Here is a 21,251-nt window from a genome sequence, read left to right as displayed (position 1 = left end):
CTTGCACTAGAGTCAATAATCTAGATTACACAGTAATGATTCTAACACCCATGGAGCCTTGGTGCTGATCATGTTTTCCTCATGGAAGAGGCTTAGTCAACGGGTCTGCAACATTCAGATCCGTATGTATTTTGCAAATCTCTATGTCTCCCACCTGGACTTGATCCCAGATGGAGTTGAAGCGTCTCTTGATGTGCTTGGTTCTCTTGTGAAATCTGGATTCCTTTGCCAAAGCAATTGCACCAGTATTGTCACAAAAGATTTTCATTGGACCCGATGCACTAGGTATGACACCTAGATCGGATATGAACTCCTTCATCCAGACTCCTTCATTTGCTGCTTCTGAAGCAGGTATGTACTCCGCTTCACATGTAGATCCCGCCACGATGCATTGTTTAGAACTGCACCAACTGACAGCTCCACCGTTCAATAAAAACACGTATGCGGTTTGCGATTTAGAATCGTCCGGATCAGTGTCAAAGCTTGCATCGACGTAACCATTTACGACAAGCTCTTTGTCACCTCCATAAATGAGAAACATATCCTTAGTCCTTTTCAGGTATTTCAGGATGTTCTTGACCGCTGTCCAGTGATCCACTCCTGGATTACTTTGGTACCTCCCTGCTAAACTAATAGCAAGGCACACATCAGGTCTGGTACACATCATTGCATACATATTAGAGCCTATGGCTGAAGCATAGGGAACATCTTTCATTTTCTCTCTATCTTCTACAGAGGTCGGGCATTGAGTCTTACTCAACTTCAACAAGGCAAGAGCCCTTTCTTTGCTTGATCCATTTTGAACTTCTTCAAAACTTTGTCAAGGTATGTGCTTTGTGAAAGTCCAATTAAGCGTCTCGATCTATCTCTATAGATCTTGATGCCCAATATATAAGCAGCTTCACCAAGGTCCTTCATTGAAAAACTCTTATTCAAATATCCTTTTATGCTATCCATAAATTCTATATCATTTCCAATCAACAATATGTCATCCACATATAATATCAGAAATGCTACAGAGCTCCCACTCACTTTCTTGTAAATACAGGCTTCTCCAAAAGTCTGTATAAAACCATATGCTTTGATCACACTATCAAAACGTTTATTCCAACTCCGAGAGGCTTGCACAAGTCCATAAATGGATCGCTGGAGCTTGCACACTTTGTTAGCTCCCTTTGGATCGACAAAACCTTCCGGTTGCATCATATACAACTCTTCTTCCAGAAATCCATTCAGGAATGCAGTTTTGACATCCATTTGCCAAATTTCATAATCATAAAATGCGGCAATTGCTAACATGATTCGGACAGACTTAAGCATCGCTACGGGTGAGAAGGTCTCATCATACTCAATCCCTTGAACTTGTCGAAAACCTTTTGCAACAAGTCAAGCTTTATAGACAGTAACATTACTGTCAGCGTCAGTCTTCTTCTTGAAGATCCATTTATTCTCGATGGCTTGCCGATCATCGGGCAATCAACCAAAGTCCATACTTTGTTCTCATACATGGATCCCATGTCGGATTTCATGGCCTCAAGCCATTTTGCGGAATCTGGGCTCACCATCGCTTCTTCATAGTTCGTAGGTTCGTCATGGTCTAGTAACATAACCTCCAGAACAGGATTACCGTACCACTCTGGTGCGGATCTTACTCTGGTTGACCTACGCAGTTCAGTAACAACTTGATCTGAAGTTTCATGATCATCATCATTAACTTCCTCACTAATTGGTGTAGACGTCATAGGAACCGGTTTATGTGATGAACTAGTTTCCAATAAGGGAGCAGGTACTGTTACCTCATCAAGTTCTACTTTCATCCCACTCACTTCTTTCGAGAGAAACTCCTTCTCTAGAAAGGATCCATTCTTGGCAACGAATGTCTTGCCTTCGGATCTGTGATAGAAGGTGTACCCAACAGTTTCCTTTGGGTATCCTATGAAGACACATTTCTTCGATTTGGGTTCGAGATTATCAGGTTGAAGCTTTTTCACATAAGCATCACAACCCCAAACTTTAAGAAACGACAACTTTGGTTTCTTGCCAAACAACAGTTCATAAGGCGTCATCTCAACGGATTTTGATGGTGCCCTCTTTAACTTGAATGCGGCCGTCTCTAAAGCATAACCCCAAAACGATAGCGGTAAATCACTAAGAGACATCATAGATCGCACCATATCTAGTAAAGTACGATTACGACGTTCGGACACACCATTACGCTGTGGTGTTCCGGGTGGCGTGAGTTGCGAAACTATTCCGCATTGTTTCAAATGTAGACCAAACTCGTAACTCAAATATTCTCCTCCACGATCAGATCGCAGAAACTTTATTTTCTTGTTACGATGATTTTCAACTTCACTCTGAAATTCTTTGAACTTTTCAAATGTTTCAGACTTATGTTTCATTAAGTAGATATACCCATATCTGCTTAAATCATCTCTGAAGGTGAGAAAATAACGATACCCGCCGCGAGCCTTAAGATTCATTGGACCACATACATCAGTATGTATGATCTCCAACAAATCAGTTGCTCCCTCCATAGTTCCGGAGAACGGCGTTTTTCATCTTGCCCATGAGGCATGGTTCGCAAGTACCAAGTGATTCATAATCAAGTGATTCCAAAAGTCCATCAGTATGGAGTTTCTTCATGCGTTTTACACCAATATGACCCAAACGGCAGTGCCACAAATAAGTTGCACTATCATTATCAACTCTTCATCTTTTGGCTTCAACATTATGAATATGTGTATCACTACTATCGAGATTCATCAAAAATAGACCACTCTTCAAGGGTGCATGACCATAAAAGATATTACTCATATAAATAGAACAACCATTATTCTCAGATTTAAATGAATAACCGTCTCGCATCAAACAAGATCCAGATATAATGTTCATGCTCAACGCTGGCACCAAATAACAATTATTTAGGTCTAAAACTAGTCTCGAAGGTAGATGTAGAGGTAGCGTGCCGACAGCGATCACATCGACTTTGGAACCATTTCCCACATGCATCGTCACCTCGTCCTTAGTCAGTGTTCGCTTAATCAGTAGTCCCTGTTTTGAGTTGCAAATATTTGCAACAGAACCAGTATCAAATACCCAGGTGCTACTGCGAGCTCTGGTAAGGTACACATCAATAACATGTATATCACATATACCTTTGTTCACCTTGCCATCCTTCTTATCCGCCAAATACCTGGGGCAGTTCCGCTTCCAGTGACCAGTCTGCTTGCAGTAGAAGCACTCAGTCTCAGGCTTAGGTCCAGACTTGGGTTTCTTCTCTTGAGCAGCAACTTGTTTGCTGTTCTCCTTGAAGTTCCCCTTCTTCCCTTTGCCCTTTTTCTTGAAATTGGTGGTCTTATTGACCATCAACACTTGATGCTCCTTCTTGATTTCTACCTCCGCAGCCTTTAGCATTGCGAAGAGCTCGGGAATCGTCTTATCCATCCCATCCATGTTATACTTCATCACGAAGCTCTTGTAGCTTGGTGGCAGTGATTGAAGAATTCTGTCAATGACGCTATCATCCGGAAGATTAACTCCCAGTTGAATCAAGTGATTGTTATACCCAGACATTCTGAGTATATGCTCACTGACAGAACTATTCTCCTCCATCTTGCAGTTGTAGAACTTATTGGAGACTTCATATCTCTCAATCTGGGCATTTGCTTGAAATATTAACTTCAACTCCTAGAACATCTCATATGCTCCATGATGTTCAAAACGTCGTTGAAGTCCCGGTTCTAAGCCGTAAAGCATGGCACACTGAACTATCGAGTAGTCATCAGCTTTGCTCTGCCAGACGTTCATAACATCTGGTGTTGCTCCTGCAGTAGGTTTGGCACCTAGCGGTGCTTCCAGGACGTAATTCTTCTGTGCAGCAATCAGGATAATCCTCAAGTTACGGACCCAGTCCGTGTAATTGCTACCATCATCTTTCAACTTTGCTTTCTCAAGGAACACATTAAAATTCAACGGAACAACAGCACGAGCCATCTATCTACAACAAACATAGACATGCAAAATACTATCAGGTACTAAGTTCATGATAAATTTAAGTTCAATTAATCATATTACTGAAGAACTCCCACTTAGATAGACATCCCTCTAATCATCTAAGTGATCACATGATCCAAATCAACTAAACCATAACCGATCATCACGTGAAATGGAGTAGTTTTCAATGGTGAACATCACTAGGTTGATCATATCTACTATATGATTCACGCTCGACCTTTCGGTCTCAGTGTTCCGAGGCCATATCTGCATATGCTAGGCTCGTCAAGTTTAACCTGAGTATTCTGCGTGTGCAAAACTGGCTTGCACCCGTTGTAGATGGACGTAGAGCTTATCACACCCGATCATCACGTGGTGTCTGGGCACGACGAACTTTGGCAACGGTGCATACTCAAGGAGAACACTTTTATCTTGAAATTTAGTGAGAGATCATCTTATAATGCTACCGTCAATCAAAGAAAAATAAGATGCATAAAAGATAAACATCACATGCAATCAATATAAGTGATATGATATGGCCATCATCATCTTGTGCTTGTGATCTCCATATTCGAAGCACTGTCATGATCACCATCGTCACCATCGCGTCACCTTGATCTCCATCGTAGCATCGTTGTCGTCTCGCCAACTATTGCTTCTACGACTATTGCTACCGCTTAGTGATAAAGTAAAGCAATTACAGGGCGATTGCATTGCATACAATAAAGCGACAACCATATGGCTCCTGCCAGTTGCCGATAACTCGGTTACAAAACATGATCATCTCATACAATAAAATATAGCATCATGCCTTGACCATATCACATCACAACATGCCCTACAAAAACAAGTTAGACGTCCTCTACTTTGTTGTTGCAAGTTTTACATGGCTGCTATGGGCTGAGCAAGAACCGTTCTTACCTACGCATCAAAACCACAACGATAGTTCATCAAGTTAGTGCTGTTTTATCCTTCTCAAGGACCGGGCGTAGCCACACTGGGTTCAACTAAAGTTGGAGAAACTGACACCTGCTAGTCACCTGTGTGCAAAGCACGGCGGTAAAACCAGTCTCGCGTAAGCGTACGCATAATGTCGGTCCGGGCCGCTTCATCCAACAATACTGCCGACCCAAAGTGTGACATGCTAGTAAGCAGTATGACTTGTATCGCCCACAGCTCACTTGTGTTCTACTCATGCATATAACATCAACGCATAAAACCAGGCTCGGATGCCACTATTGGGGAACGCAGTAATTTCAAAAAAATTCCTACGCACACACAAGATCATGGTGATGCATAACAACGAGAGGGGAGAGTGCGTCCACGTACCCTCGTAGACCGAAAGCGGAAGCATTAGCACACCGCGGTTGATGTAGTCGTACATCTTCACGATCTACCCGATCAAGTACCGAACGCACGGCACCTTCGAGTTCAACACACGTTCAACTCGATGACATCCCTCGAACTCCGATCTAGCCGAGCTTTGAGGGAGAGTTCCATCAGCACGACGGCGTGGTGACGATGATGCTGTCTACCGACGCAGGGCTTCGCCTAAGCACCGCTATGATATTATCGAGGTGGATTATGGTGGAGGGGGCACCGCACACGGCTAAGAGATCCAAGGGATCAATTGTTGTGTCTCCAAGGGGTGCCTCCCTCCGCGTATATAAAGGAGTGGAGGAGGGGGAGGGGGCCAGCCACCCTTGGCGTGCCCCATGAGGATTCCTACTCCCACCGGGAGTAGGACTCCCCCCTTCCATGTGGGAGTAGGAGAGGAGAGGGAAGGAGAGAGAGGGGGAAAGGAAAGGGGGACGCCACCCCCCTCCTTGTCCAATTCGGATTGGGGGGAAGGGGGCGCGCGGCTGCCCTTGGCCGCCCCTCCTCTTCTCCACTAGGGCCCAATAGGCCCATTAGTCTCCCCGGGGGGTTTCGGTAACCCCCCGGTACTCCGATATATGCCCGATACTCCCCGAAACCATTCTGGTGTCCGAACATAGTCGTCCAATATATCAATCTTTATGTCTCCACCATTTCGAGACTCCTCGTGATGTCCGTGATCACATCCGGTACTCCGAACTGCCTTCGGTACATCAAAACACATAAACTCATAATATAACTGTCATCGAACTTTAAGCGTGCGGACCCTACGGGTTCGAGAACTATATAGACATGACCGAGACACGTCTCCAGTCAATAACCAATAGCGGAACCTGGATGCTCATATTGGCTCCCACATATTCTAAGAAGATCTTTATCGGTCAAACCGCATAACAACATACATTGTTCCCTTTGTCATCGGTATGTTACTTGCCCGAGATTCGATCGTCGGTATCTCAATACCTAGTTCAATCTCGTTACCAGCAAGTCTCTTTACTCATTCCGTAATACATCATCCCGCAACTAACTCATTAGTTGCAATGCTTGCAAGGCTTATAATGATGTGCATTACCGAGTGGGCCCAGAGATACCTCTCCGACAATTGGAGTGACAATTCCTAATCTCGAAATACGCCAACCCAACAAGTACCTTCGGAGACACCTGTAGAGCACCTTTATAATCACCCAGTTACGTTGTGACGTTTGGTAGCACACAAAGTGTTCCTCCGGTAAACGGGAGTTGCATAATCTCATAGTCATAGGAACATGTATGAGTCATGAAGAAAGCAATAGCAACATACTAAACGATCAAGTGCTAAGCTAACGGAATGGGTCAAGTCAATCACATCATTCTCCTAATGATGTGATCCCGTTAATCAAATGACAACTCTTTGTCTATGGCTAGGAAACATAACCATCTTTGATCAACGAGCTAGTCAAGTAGAGGCATACTAGTGACACTCGGTTTGTCTATGTATTCACACATGTATTATGTTTCCGGTTAATACAATTCTAGCATGAATAATAAACATTTATCATGATATAAGGAAATAAATAATAACTTTATTATTGCCTCTAGGACATATTTCCTTCACATTTGTCCAATTAGTTTTTGTTTTAGTGGTTTATAATTTGAATAAATAGCTACTCTTGGTGCTGCTGTAGATGTGCTTGCATGTTCAGTTCTTAGTGTTCTAAGTAGTTTGAATGCTTGCTATGGCCTGTATATATCCCTATGAGTAGTTTCTATTAGTTTTGTGAAGTTTTGTTGGAAAAAATTTGTGAACTAAAAATTCAGATTTTTGTTCATAGGAAAATTTGTACGCGGACATGAATATCTTCAGGAAATTTGGCTCTAGGAAGAACTCCAAGGGTGTTATTGGGGAGTCTTCTGACAATGATCTCCACCTTCGGAGGTTGGCGGAAGTTCGGCCGTGCGAATGGCCACACATCCCATTCCTGCAACAAGCTGGAATTCATGAGGAGTTCATGCAATTCATTGCCAATGCCGGTCTCACCGACTTCATCGCAGATGAGTGTGACCAACACCAAATCCTCACAAATGTCTTTGTTCAAAGCTTTACATTCTTGCCTAGAAATAATCCTCCTGAAGTGAGCTTTGATTTATATGCTGAAAACCACCAGATACCACTTACTGAATTTTGTGACATATGTATGATCCCGTCTAATGGGAGCTTGGCTGAGCCTAGGCCAACTGAGTTTGAGGATTTCCGTCGCACTTTGACAGTGGGTGATGAGAGGAGAGTGTCAGCCATCACTGCCGGTGGCTTATATTTTCCTGCTGTTCGTTCCTTTGCACTTTTTATTACCAAATGCTTGCTTGCCAGGGACAAGGTGGGTGCACTTAGTTCACTAGACCTTGTTGTTTTATGTCGCGCAATAGAGGGCGACAACACTTATAGCATGGGAGCTATTGTGGCTCGTCGCCTCCATCTTAATAAATCCCAGGGAAAAATACATGGTGGGATTTTTGCCACTCGTTTGGCAGATCACTTCGAGGTTGCGATACGCCCTCATGATGTCCCTCTTACCACATTTTACCTAGACCGTGCAGCCATGCATCACCATCACTTTCTTGCACATGACCGTTCTGATCTTGCCATTCCTTATAACTTGGTTTCTATCGCCAGGGGCGGATACCGGATTATGTCTGCAGACATCCTTGCTTACTGGAGTGCTCAGGCTGCTTCCGAGGTTGCACAGGCACCTCCGCAGTGGGATGAGCGGATGCCCGCTCCTCAGGATCCCTACTACCCTCCAAGCTACTGATCGATTACCAACTTGGGCCAAAAGGCTAAGCTTGGGGGAGTACGTGTTTTTCACCGACATTATATTCATGCTGACATATCATTCTATCTGTCGGTGCTCACACTTTTTCATTGTATTATCCATGCTTAGATTTATTTTTCTGTTTTCTTCTTCTGTGTTTGATCAGAAAAACCAAAAAAATTAGTAGTAGTAATTTACTTTCTATGCATGCTTAGTAGTAGCATTAAAAAGAAAATCCAAAAAGATTTCCTTGTTCTTCTTCTGCTTGTTGGGAGCTTTCCCGTGTAAATAGTTTTTCTCATTTTTGCTTTTTATTTGCTTGTTCAAGAAAACCAAAAACTCCAAAATTATTTCAGTGAGTTTCTCTGAATTTCTTTTCCTTTTATTCGAGTTGTACCGAGGAGAAGACCATGATGAAAATGTTGAGTGGCTCTCATATGAATAACTGTTGAACTAATGAAGAGCCCATTTTACCTTGTCTTCTCCTGTTGAATAAAATGTTTGCAGATTCCATCTTAGTCCACGGCACTCTTGCACTATTATTATTTTCATATCATTCGGTCGTGCAAGTGAAAGGAAATAATGACGATATTCGATGAGCTGGCCTAGGCAAAGAGAAACTGGTATGAACTTGACTTGTTCTTGTTGTGTAAATATGTTTAATCTAGTGCCCATGATTCAGCCCATTATGATTAAACATGTTTGCAATGACAATTATAGATTATAGTTTCTCATGCCATGCATAAGTAGCTGGGAGTGGATAATGATTTATCTTGGATATCAACATAGCGTTAAAGTGATTGTGATGTAGTATGATGATATGGTATCCTCCTCTGAATGTTCGAGTGGCTAGACTTGGTACATGTTCATGCATGTAGTTGAATCAAAACCAACATAGCGTCTATAATATTTATGTTCATGGTGTTCATATCCTACTCATGCTAGTGTCCAATGTTACTTATGCATAATGCCTTGTTATGATCGTTGTTGCTCTCTAGCTGTCCGCTTCCCAATCTTAAATTGCTAGCCTTCGCCTGTACTAAGTGGGAATTCTGCTTGTACATCCAAACCTTGAACTCAAAGTTATTCCAGATGAGTCCACCATACCTACCTATATGTCGTATTACCCTGCCGTCCTAAGTAAATTTGCATGTGCCACCTCTAAAAACTTCCAAAAAAACTATCCTTTTGTGTGCCTGGATCGTTCATGGAAAGACAGGAGGTGGTCGATATCTTCCGTGCTAAGCATGTTATCCTCAGGTCGAGTTTTTATTCACTCGTCATCGCACGAGGAAATGGGCGGTAATAGGGATGCCTAGTCCCAAACTGCAAAATACAAAAAAGAGTTCATCTCTTGAATAATCAAAGAAAAACTCCCACTGGAGTCAAAACCTTTACTTTCCGCTTGGGGACCGCCACTAGCGTGCTTAGCATGGAAGATGTTGATAACTGATGGCCGTGAAGTGAATGAGAAGGGGCATGTCTCAAAAATATCATTTATCTCTATTTTAAAAATTGAGCTCTGGCACCTCTGCAAATCACGGCTTCCCTCTGCGAAGGGACTTTCTATTTACTTTTATGTTGTGTCACCACCTTCTAATAAACAAGTGCCAAAAACTGAGTAGCGCACAGCGGTCATGATTTAGGCATTGTGTATAGCTAATGTTGGGTGCATCATGACTGGATCTTTTCTACCATGAATTACAATGTTTAGTCGCTGCTTGAACTTTGGAGGTGCTCTGCATTTATGTTTTGCGGTCTCAGAAAGGGCTAGCGAGATACCACTATTGTCATATTATATCATGGTTGTTTTGACAACATGTTGCTTTGTGAGATATCTTATTATTGCTCGCTAGCTGATTATGTCATTGATATGAATCATTATAATCTTTAAGAGTTATTGTTGACATGGTTAGTTATAATGCTGGCTGAAAACCTGGGTGCTGTTTAAGCTTATTTACGCAAACAAGAGCAAAAGAGTTCGTAAAAGTTTTTCTTTCTCACTTTCAGTTTATCCACTGAATTGCTTGAGGACAAGCAAAGGTTTAAGCTTGGGGGAGTTGATACATCTCCAATGTATCTACTTTTTTCACGATTGTCCTCTTCTTTTGGACTCTAATTTGCATGATTTGGATGAAACTAATCCCGGACTGACGCTGTTTTCAGCAGAACTACCATGGTGTTGTTTTTGTGCAGAAATAAAAGTTCCCGGAATGGAACGAAACTGTGCGAGGATTTTTATGGAATAAATAAGGATTTTTGGAGCCAACAACCACCAGAGAGGGGCCCCTGGTTGGGCACAACCCACCAGGGCGTGCCCCCCTCTCCTGGCGCGCCCATGTGGGTTGTACCCACCTGGTGGCCCCGCTGACGACCCCCCTGATACTATACAATCACATATTTCCAGAAAAAAAATCAGGGAGAAAGAATTATCGCAATCCACGAGACGGAGCCGCCGCCAAGCCTTGTTCTTTCTTGGGAGGGCAGATCTGGAGTCCGTTTGGGGCTCCGGAGAGGGGGATATTCGTTCTTCGTCATCACCAACCAATCTCCATCGGCAATTCCATGATGCTCCCCACCAGGAGTGAGTAATTCCTTCGTAGGCTCGATGGTCGGTGAGGAGTTGGATGAGATTCATCATGTAATCGAGTTAGTTTTGTTAGGGCTCGATCCCTAGTATCCACTATGTTCTTAGATTGATGTTGCTATGACTTTGCTATGCTTAATGCTTGTCACGTTGGGCCCGGGTGCCATGAACTCAGATCTGAACCATTTATGAATTCATCATTATATCCATGTTTTAGATCCGATCTTGCAAGTTATAGTCACCTACTACGTGTTATGATCCGGCAACCCCGGAGTGACAACAACCGAGCCCACTCCCGGTGATGATCGTAGTTTGAGGAGTTCATGTATTCACTATGTGTTAATGCTTTGTTCCGGTTCTCTATTAAAAGGAGGCCTTAATATCCCTTAGTTTCCAGTATGGACCCCGCTACCACGGGAGGGTAGGACAAAAGATGTCATGCAAGTTCTTTTAATAAATGTAACGCCCACGATGCGGCTATATCTCCCACGTGTCGAGGCATGACTTAGAGGCATAACCGCATTGTGGTTTTGTGGCAAGAAGGGTCATCTTCACACAATCCCATGTAACGAACAAGAATGTGATAACGAGAGTTGGCTTACAATCGCCACTTCACACGATACATAAATATAATTCATACATCATCCAAAATCCACACATAGACCGACTACGGTCAAATCCAAATGAAAATAAGATAACCCCAAATGCTAGATCCCCGATCGTCCCAACTGGGCTCCACTACTGATCATCAGGAAAAGAAACATAGTAACGACCACGTTCCTCATCGAACTCCCACTTGAGCTCGGTTGCGTCATTTGCACTGGCATCGTCGGCTCCTGCAACTGTTTTGGTAGAATCTGTGAGTCACGAGGACTCAGCAATCTCACACCCGCGAGATCAAGAATATTTAAGCTTATAGGAAAGATGGTGTAATGAGGTGGAGCTGCAGCAGGCACTAAGCATATATGGTGGCTAACATACGCAAAAGAGAGCGAGAAGAGAAGCAGCGGAACGGTCGTCAACTAGTAATGACCAAGAAGTGATCCTGAACTCCTACTTACGTCAAACATAACCCATAAACCGTGTTCACTTCCCGCACTCCGCCGAGAAGAGACCATCACGGCTACACACACGGTTGGTGTATTTTACTTAAGTCAAGTGACAAGTTCTCTACAACCGGACATTAACAAATTCCCATCTGCCTCATAACCGCGGGCACGGCTTTAGAAAGATAATACCCTGCAGGGGTGTCCTAACTTAGCCCATTAACAGCTCTCACGGTCAATGAAGGATAAACCTTCTCCCGGAAAGACCCGATCAGTCTCGGAATCCCGGTTTACAAGACATTTCGACAATGGTAAAACAAGACCAGCAAAGCCACCCGAATGTGCCGACAAATCCCGATAGGAGCTGCACATATCTCATTCTCAGGGCACACCGGATGGGCAAGACGTCGGGTTGGCATAGACCCTGGTTGCCCAGGGGGCGCCGGACATCGCCCAGTTTGGGCCAGCACTCGAAGGAGCACTGGTCCGGGGTTTAAATAAAGATGACCCTCGGGCTCGCGAAAACCCGGGGAAAAAAGGCTTAGGTGGCAAATGGTAAAACCAAGGTTGGGCCTTGCTGGAGGAGTTTTATTCAAGGCGAACTTTCAAGGGGGTCCCATAAATCACCCAACCGCGTAAGGAACGCAAACTCAAGGAACATAATACCGGTATGACGGAAACTAGGGCAGCAAGAATGGAACAGAACACCAGGCATAAGGCCGAGCCTTCCACCCTTTACCAAATATATAGATGCATTAAGTAAATAAGAGATATTGTGATATTCCAAAATATCCATGTTCCAACATGGAACCAACTTCAACTTCACCTGCAACTAGCAACGCTATAAGAAGGGCTGAGCAAAAGCGGTAACTTAGCCAAACAACGGTTTGCTAGGAAAGGATGGTTAGAGGCTTGACATGGCAATATGGGAGGCATGATATAGCAAGTGGTAGGTAGCGCATCATGGCAATAGAACGAACAACTAGCAAAGCAAAGATAGAAGTGATTTCGAGGGTATGGTCAACTTGCCTGCAAGGTTCTCAGAGTTGTCGAAAGCTTGATCCTCGTAAGCGTACTCAACAGGTTCCTCGTTCGCGAACTCGTCTCCCGGCTCTACCCACAGCAAGAACACAAGCAATGGATCCACAATCAATCACGGGAAAAGCACAAACAACATGATGCAATACATGCATGATATGCGAGATGTGGTATGCGATGCATATGCGTGCTCCGGAAGAAAAATGATGAACAACGCAGTAACTTGGCAAACCAAGCATGCCACTGGAAAGATGAGATGATTTAGGTCGAAATTCATATAAAGATCACCGGAAACGGATGCACGGTTTGCAAATGGCAGCAAAACAAGAATGACACGAATCTGCGATTAACAGCATGATAGCACTTAGCATGCAACAAGTAGAAATGCTACAGCACTCCAACATAGCAACAAATCATATGGAACTAATCTACAGAAGATGCTTGACAAAAGATGGACACTGAGCTACGGCTAGATCACACCATAACAGGTTCAAACAAGCATGTCAAAAGTGCAAAAGATAACAGGTTCACAGACTTGGTGAAATTACTGGACATGGCTGAATCAGCATCAGGTAGCATTGTTCAGAGCAAGAAATCAACATGCTACAGGAACTTAACATAGCAAAACAAGGCATGGAAAGAATCTACTAAATGCATAGAACAAAATTCCCTTACTGACCATAAGCCAAAAAGGACCAGAAGATAAGATGGCACTCATGTAAACATAGCAAGTTTCGTTAACAGGTTTCAGACTTGGCAGAAAACAGAGCATGGCAGAAACAGTAATATGAAGGCATCTTGGTGAGCTTGATGCACTCATCACAAAGCAATTCATTACAAAAAAAGCATACCTACAGCAAGATGGCATGTTTATGAAGCTATCCATGGCAAGATCAAGATCATAGCATGTAAGAAACAACTACAACAAGCTTGGCAAAATTGAATAACACGTAAACAATCTGCCAGGAATATCTTATAGCAAAAGTAGAGCAAGATTTAGTCATGCTAGGGCACTCCATAATTGCAAACAGGGGCATGGATGGATAGAGCACAACTATATCTACAAAACATCCTTTCTGAACATCTCCAAAAGAAGCATGGATCTCTCTGTAGCCACATGGATACATAGCAACAAAATAACAGCAGTCACAGACTTGGCAAAATCCTAAGTCACCGAAATCAGAAACATCACGAAGCCTAGTTTGCATGCTTGTGCTAGTCACCACAGAGATCACAAAAATACATGACATACACCCCTGTAAAGATGACATGGCATACATCAAAACACCTGTAGAGCTCATGCCCATAAGATGCACACATCAAATGCAACAAAAATAACAAATCCTCAAGTTCTGTTAAGTAACAGTAGTTAACAGCAATTAGCACTCTTGCATCAGAGATTTGGGCATCAAGATGGACTTAAATGAACATGGCACAATGGAACAAAATGAAGAGCATCTCAAGATGAACATTTCGATATATTACAAGCATGAAACGGAACTATATGCAGAGAGTTATGATGTAGTGAAGTATGCAACAGAAAGTAAAAACTTCAGGACTTAGGGAAATTTGAGAAGGGGAGAAGTCAACCCTAGGATCTCCAGATCTGGATCGGCGCGGGCCGGCTCGGTCTCGCCGGAGCTGCTTCTGCTCACCGGAGCGATCTCGGGCGAGGGGGGAGGAGGAGTCACCGTGGGACGCCGGGGTCGGCGGGGACGGCGGCGGGTTGAGGCGGCGAGGACGGCGGCGGCGCGGCGGGCGCGGGCGGGGACGAGCGGCGGCGGTCGGCGGGGGCAACGGCGAGGTGGCGGAGACGGCGGTGAGCGGAGGTTGGCCGGCGACAGAAGGCGCCGGCGACGGCGTGGCGGCGCCGGCGAGGAAGGACGGCGAGGCGGCGGGCGGCCGCGGGGAGGAGGCGCGCGCGCGGGGAGGAGGGCGGCGGCGGCTTCTGGCCGCGGGGCGGAGGAGACGGGCCGGCGGGGGCCGGCCATGGGCTCGCGAGCTTCGGCGGCGGCGCGGCGTACGGCCGCCACGTGGCGCGCCGTTAGTGGGCGGGAGCGGCGGCGCAGTTGTGTCCGGCCCCGGGCGGACACGTCCGGCGGCGCGGAGGAGCGGGGTTAGGGTTGTTTTTGCCCGAGATTTTGGAGGGGAGGTATTTTTATAGGTAGAGGGAGCTAGGAGACTCCAAATGGAGCACGGTTTTCGCCCACACGATCGTGATCGAACGACCTAGAGCATGGAAGAGACTTAGAGGGGTTTTGGGCTGTTTGGAGGGGGGGTTTACTGCAACACACGAAAGGACTTTGCGGTTACCCGGTTAAATGTTGGAGTACCAAACGACCTCCAAATGGAACGAAACTTGACAGGTGGTCTTCCGGTGGTATACCAAGGCCACTTGGCAAGACTCGGTCCATTCCGAGAACGTTCAACACCCGCTCACGAAAAGAAAACAAGAGGGGTGCGCCGGTGCATGTGGGAGTGTCGGATTGCAAAACGGACAACGGAGAAAATGCTCGGATGCATGAGACGAACACGTATGCAAATGAGATGCTCATGATGACAAGATATGAGATGCATGACATGAACAAAATGCAAAATGAAAAACAAAACCAGACCACGAAGGGAATATCATAACACATAGCCGAAAATGGCAAGAGTTGGAGTTACAAATATGGAAAGTTACATCCGGGGTGTTACAACACTCCACCACTACGAGAGGATCTCGTCCCGAGATCTAGGATGGCACCGGAGATAAACGGAAGGGGAAGAGGTAAAACAAATTGCTTCTTGACAAACGAGTGAAACCAAAGAACCTTGGAAGTTGAACAATTTCGAGAAAATAATACAACGAAGATGAACAAAGTTGAAAACAATCCGTTAGGAAAGAGGAACAAGGAACAATACGAGAACCTTGTAGGTTGAAAAGCAAACAAAAATGGTTACGATGGACAAGAAGTACATGCAAGCACTCCGGTTGAAACGAGATGTATAAGGAACGATAAAGATCAATTACGACAACACTCCGGTTAAAACAAGATAGAGAAGGAATAAGAGTGATATAATTTGGACAGCACTCCGACTGTAAATGGAAGGAATTTAACATGATCTTGACAAGATGAGAGGATACTTGATGAAATTAACAACATGGGTCCTCCGGAACTAATGAAACAATGGCACAAAGGGTAAGAAAGATTTCAGACAGCACTCCGGTTGAGGAAGGAGACAAAACTTGATAAGATGAGAGAACTCGAATGAAAACACGACACTCCGGCTAAATGGATAAGAAAGGAAAAATTACATGATCTTGACAAAACAATATGATTGGTCGAAGAGAGCAACATCACAAAGCCTCCGGAAACAATGCATGATAGTTAGATAGTTGGAGTGAATAGAACGAAGAATGAAACCAACATCTCCTACCATAAATAAATTTTAAAGAGCATCCTTACGAAGTAGGATTGAACGGAGTTGTTGGAAAAAATCAATAACGAAAAGAACAAGCTTGTTGTGGGCTTATGGAACACATTTCAAAATTATGAGATTACATCCTGCCACTAACGACAACAATAGATTGGATGGATATGAACAAGGAGACGAGAAATTTATTTCACCAGGAGGATAAATGAAGAACTTGGGTCATTTATTAGCACCATAAATAGCAAAATCCTTAGGGCAAGCTTTAGGTGAAATATAACCCAAGATAACTCCAACAAAAAAACTGATTGGTTGAAAAGATCTCTTGAACGAACAGAAAATGATGGATTTAAATATGTCACTCTTGAAAACTTGTGAATCATGAAACGCGAAGGGAAATTATCAAGAATGACATAACACCATCTCAAGACATAAGGTAGAAAGAATTGCACTTCGGACTGCAAGATGAAGAATGCTTGGACTCCTCAAAACAAGACATGTGTTGAACACCATGTTTATTTCACAATATAGTTAGGCGAAACATAACTTCGAGAGAAATGTTGAAGAACACTTGAAGAATGAAAAGAATCCTTGACGAAGCACCATGTAGAGCCTCCATGAACAACTCCGGTAATAAAAGAGTGATCAAACGAAAGGGAAAGTTGAAAAGAACTCTGGGAGAAGCCTTGCAATGATTAGAGGAAGCTTTGAAATGATATAATTGAAATAACTTAGAGCTCCGGAAAGAAAAGATGAACAACTTGGAACCGAGAATTTGATATAATGAACGAACTCCGGAAGAAGGAATTAATCACTTGGAGGAAACAAGAATAATAATTACATTACGCTCATCCTTCACCAATTAAATTGATGACAAGCAATGGATTTGGCATGCTACTTATTCTCGTAGAAAGGATTAAGATAGATATGGCGCAAACTTGGGAAGGTCTTCAATGAACCACCGTTAGGATTGGAAAGAACGAATGAATCTATATGATAACGAAGGAAGAGAACTCTTGAACGAACCATCGTAAGAATTTGAAATGAAAGTAGCAAAGGCGCAATTCACCGGGAAGAATTAGAAAACGAATAAAGATGCTTGACAGAATTTAGATACATGAGAACGAAGAGATCATGAACTGATTAGAGGATATTTGAATGATGCACCGGTAAGGTTTGGAGAACGAGAGCTGAAAGCTGGAATGAATAATTATGACATGATGGCCTTTGGATGATCAAGAAACGAAAAAAACTCATGAAATGCCCCGTATGGGTATGAGAAGAATTCTCACAATCGAAAACAATTATGAGAGGATGGCATAAGCTAGAACTATGAATCTTTGGAAGAATGGGTAAGGATTTAAGAGGAACTCTTCTTCGGTCTTCAAAATCCGAGAATGACAACGAGAAATACCACCAAAATTATTGAGACACTCCGGAACAATGGATAATAGAAATGATGAACCAACGATGAAAGAATTTGAAAGATCTTAGAGAAAGACATATGACTGATGATAATTCATTCTTATGTCAAACTTTGCAATGAATTTAAGAATAACTCCGGAAAGAATTAGAAGAGTTAGGTGAGATCCTGGGAAAAACCTGTGGGTTAGGGCCTACTCAAAAGAAACACCGTTGGAATGATTTAAAAGAAAGATTGCGCCGGTCAAATTAAATGGCTTGAATGTGATAACAACCTCGAAATAGCTTGAACAGATTGATAATGGAGACACAAATCTTCTGAGATATCTTCGGCACTCCAGAACAAATGAATGGCGAGAAGTGGATGATTAAGAGGTACACCGGCATGAGAAAGCATTTGAAACGAGGAAAAGATATGATCGAGAAAGCTTGAATTGAATTCACCGGAGAAGAAAAATAGCGAAGAATAATAAAGTTGAAGCTCCGTTAGTATCTTCCTGAGAATCACCGGATAAGAACATTGACGGAAAAGAATGGAGAGACTTCACATCAATAAAATGATACTTGATTAAGAAATATGAGTCCCTTAAGAAAAAGGGTGGGAGGGCGGGAAAACAAAGACAATTTGGGACGGATGAAACAAACAACGTTGGGAAAAAACTGAGAGGTGATCTTGTGAATGTTGAAATGATCGGATCCACTTGAAGAGAAGCACACCGGTTGGAAATGAATTAACATGGCAACCTCGATGATCAAGAAGGATTAGTATTCACATAGAAATATGAGAACACCGTTTAGGGAAGGTATGGATTCAACGTTTGACTTCGAAGCAACTCGAATACCACAAATAAAACAAAACAAAGGATTTGGCTTGCAGAATAAGCCGGAACAAACATATGATAGAGATTTCTTCCGAAGTTTTCGTGGTGGGGCCCACATGGGCTCGATCGTACAACACCATCATGTACAAGGCAGTGCACATGACATACGAAGCGTCCCCGAGTCGGCATAGCCAAGGACTCTTTAAGACACTACGAGACCACTGTAAAACCAACCGTGGAAAGGCGGACCACTAGACGTCGAACCCCAATCTCATATAATGCATCTGTCGGAAAGATATCCTAGGAGCTACTTGAATTCCCACTTATAAACTCCCGAAACTTTCTGGTTATGCAATCAGGTGTTGGGGATACAGGGGACACAATATATCTCACCCAAACTAACAATACCTAGATCCAGCTGTATCCATCCTTCAAGACATAACCAAGAAACCTTCGGAAATCGTTTACCTCAACCTTCGAAAAGCATCCGTTATACGAGTTATGGCAGTACTCCCGAACTCCCGCCCCAGTACTGGGCGGCGTCGAGGTGATCTCACCAACAACTGCATAAAAGAGATTTCGATGTCGGCGAAACTCAGGTATTCCAGAAACTGCAACGATAAAATTGTGACGACAACACCTCGGAGCTCAACTCCCCGGGACACTGTCACAACCCCTAAATGTCAGGAGGCACCAAGAACAATGTTCTCGTCACAAAACCATCGGAACGATTCCAAGATACCCGCGTGGTCCTAAATTTTTTTAGTGAAATTTGAGGAGAGAAAAGTCAAAACTTCTACGTCAGGAGGCCTCACCGGAGCGACGAAGGGACTGACGAGTAAAAAGCATCCTGCTCTCCGATATATATAATCCTAAGACTCAAAACATTTTTGTTCTAGACTCAACAACGCCAGCGATTCGATCAAGCAGGGGGCTCCTAAGTCGGGGATGGCTCTGATACCAACTTGTAACGCCCACGATGCGGCTATATCTCCCACGTGTCGAGGCACGACTTAGAGGCATAACTGCATTGTGGTTTTGTCGCAAGAAGGGTCATCTTCACACAATTCCATGTAATGAACAAGAATGTGATAACGAGAGTTGGCTTACAATCGCCACTTCACACAATACATAAATATAATTCATACATCATCCAAAATCCACACATAGACCGACTACGGTCAAATCCAAATGAAAATAAGATAACCCCAAATGCTAGATCCCCGATCGTCCCAACTGGGCTCCACTACTGATCATCAGGAAAAGAAACATAGTAACGACCACGTTCCTCATCGAACTCCCACTTGAGCTCGGTTGCGTCATCGGCACTGGCATCGTCGGCACCTGCAACTGTTTTGGTAGAATCTGTGAGTCACGAGGACTCAGCAATCTCACACCCGCGAGATCAAGACTATTTAAGCTTATAGGAAAGGATGGTATAATGAGGTGGAGCTGCAGCAGGCACTAAGCATATATGGTGGCTAAAATACGCAAAAGATAGCGAGAAGAGAAGCAGCGGAACGGTCGTCAACTAGTAATGACCAAGAAGTGATCCTGAACTCCTACTTACGTCAAACATAACCCAGAAACCGTGTTCACTTCCCGGACTCCGCCGAGAAGAGACCATCACGGCTACACACACGATTGGTGTATTTTACTTAAGTCAAGTGACAAGTTCTCTACAACCGGACATTAACAAATTCCCATCTGCCTCATAACCGCGGGCACGGCTTTAGAAAGATAATACCCTGCAGGGGTGTCCTAACTTAGCCCATTATAAGCTCTCACGGTCAACGAAGGATAAACCTTCTCCCGGACAGACCCGATCAGTCTCGGAATCCCGGTTTACAAGACATTTCGACAATGGTAAAACAAGACCAGCAAAGCGACCCGAATGTGCCAACAAATCCCGATAGGAGCTGCACATATCTCGTTCTCAGAGCACACCGGATGGGCAAGACGTCGGGTTGGCATGGACCCTGGTTGCCCAGGGGACGCCAGACATCGCCCAGTTTGGGCCAACACTCGAAGGAGCACTGGTCCGGGGGTTTAAATAAAGATGACCCTCGGGCTCGCGAAAACCCGGGGGAAAAAGGCTTAGGTGGCAAATGGTAAAACCAAGGTTGGGCCTTGCTGGAGGAGTTTTATTCAAGGCGAACTGTCAAGGGGGTCCCATAAATCACCCAACCGCGTAAGGAACGCAAACTCAAGGAACATAATACCGGTATGACGGAAACTAGGGCGGCAAGAGTGGAACAAAACACCAGGCATAAGGCCGAGCCTTCCACCCTTTACCAAATATATAGATGCATTAAGTAAATAAGAGATATTGTGATATTCCAAAATATCCATGTTCCAACATGGAACCAACTTCAACTTCACCTGCAACTAGCAACGCTATAAGAAGGGCTGAGCAAAAGCGGTAACTTAGCCAAACAACGGTTTGCTAGGAAAGGATGGTTAGAGGCTTGACATGGAAATATGGGAGGCATGATATAGCAAGTCATAGGTAGTGCAGCATGGCAATAGAACGAACAACTAGCAAAGCAAAGATAGAAGTGATTTCGAGGGTATGGTCATCTTGCCTGCAAGGTTCTCAGAGTTGTCGAAAGCTTGATCCTCGTAAGCGTACTCAACAGTTTCCTCGTTCGCGAACTCGTCTCTCGGCTCTACCCACAGCAAGAACACAAGCAATGGAACCACAATCAATCACGGGAAAAGCACAAACAACATGATGCAATACATGCATGATATGCGAGAT

The sequence above is a fragment of the Aegilops tauschii genome, chromosome 2 (genome assembly GCF_002575655.3).
Source record: "Aegilops tauschii subsp. strangulata cultivar AL8/78 chromosome 2, Aet v6.0, whole genome shotgun sequence".
NCBI classification, from domain to species: Eukaryota; Viridiplantae; Streptophyta; class Magnoliopsida; order Poales; family Poaceae; genus Aegilops; species Aegilops tauschii.
This window is presented reverse-complemented; position numbering follows the sequence as displayed.